We start from the raw sequence: 1152 nt of genomic DNA, 5'->3' as shown, positions 1-1152 counted from the left end.
CGTGGATCCAGAGCTTTGTCCTGGAAGATGCTGGAAAATCCTAACCAGGAGAAACCAGAACGCAGCCGACTCTCAGCTGTGACGTTCTAAAACTACAAAACTATCAATAATTCTGCAACAAACAGACCTGATCATATCAGTTCAAACAGAAAGTCTGGTTTTCTTAAAAAAAAAAAAAAAGAAAATAAAATTCAATATTTTTTACCAAACTGTCCAAAGACCCACAGCAACTTAGTCCACCTTATCCAGCATCACCAGCCACAAGGAATTCTGGGAATTATCTCCTGTCAAAAATGATGCATCGGCGTTTCCTAAAATAAGATAAAGGAAGCATCGAAGCTCCTTTCCTTAGCTCTAATCATGTCATGAGAATAATCGCAATGTTACGCGCAAAATGTCTCTTTCCTTTAAAAGAAGGCCTACAGCTATAAAAAGAAAACGCAGTAAATTGTGGTTTACAAACATCAGGGGTGTCCACCTGCGACTCTGGAGCTGCAAGTGTCTCTCTGGACCTTCCACAATGTCTCTAAACATCTATCTTTCTTGTCATTAGGTTGGAAACCATAGACTTTTTTTTTACTTTACATAATTTTCTACAACATCCTCTTTTTTATAAAGGTTTATGTTTTTCTTTATTTTAAAACAGAAATAAAAATGTGGTTCTTTAAAAATAACAAACATCCTATGGAGACTCTTCATTAAAATATATATTAAGTTTCCTTTTTGAAAAGTCTAATAACATTTGCGTCTCTAAAGTAGTTTTATTTAGCTGGCTGAGGGAAAAATGGCTCTTTGGATTGGAAAGGCTGCAGACCCTGCACTAAACAATATTTATGAGAAAGAAGGATGAAATGTTCAGGATTTACTAACTAAAAGGTAAAAAGTCAGCAGGATGAATTTAAAGCTGTGAAGCTGCTTCCTTCTAAACACAGAAGGAACAATATGTGATGAATATCAGCATCAGGTGAACAGACAGAAAGCAGGATGAGAATCTCACAGCTTCTAGATGGTGAGGAGAGAGAAATATTCACAATATGCACAATAACTTCCATCCATGCACCTTCACTGCTTCATTATCCAGGTTTTTGACCAAAAAATTCTCTAAATTTTAATTTTTAGCTTGACTTCACTGCAGCCTCCGACTAGGAGTTA

The sequence above is a fragment of the Melanotaenia boesemani genome, chromosome 16 (assembly GCF_017639745.1).
Source record: "Melanotaenia boesemani isolate fMelBoe1 chromosome 16, fMelBoe1.pri, whole genome shotgun sequence".
NCBI lineage: Eukaryota > Metazoa > Chordata > Actinopteri > Atheriniformes > Melanotaeniidae > Melanotaenia > Melanotaenia boesemani.
The sequence above is the reverse complement of the archived record's forward strand: the minus strand, read 5'-3'. Positions refer to the sequence as shown.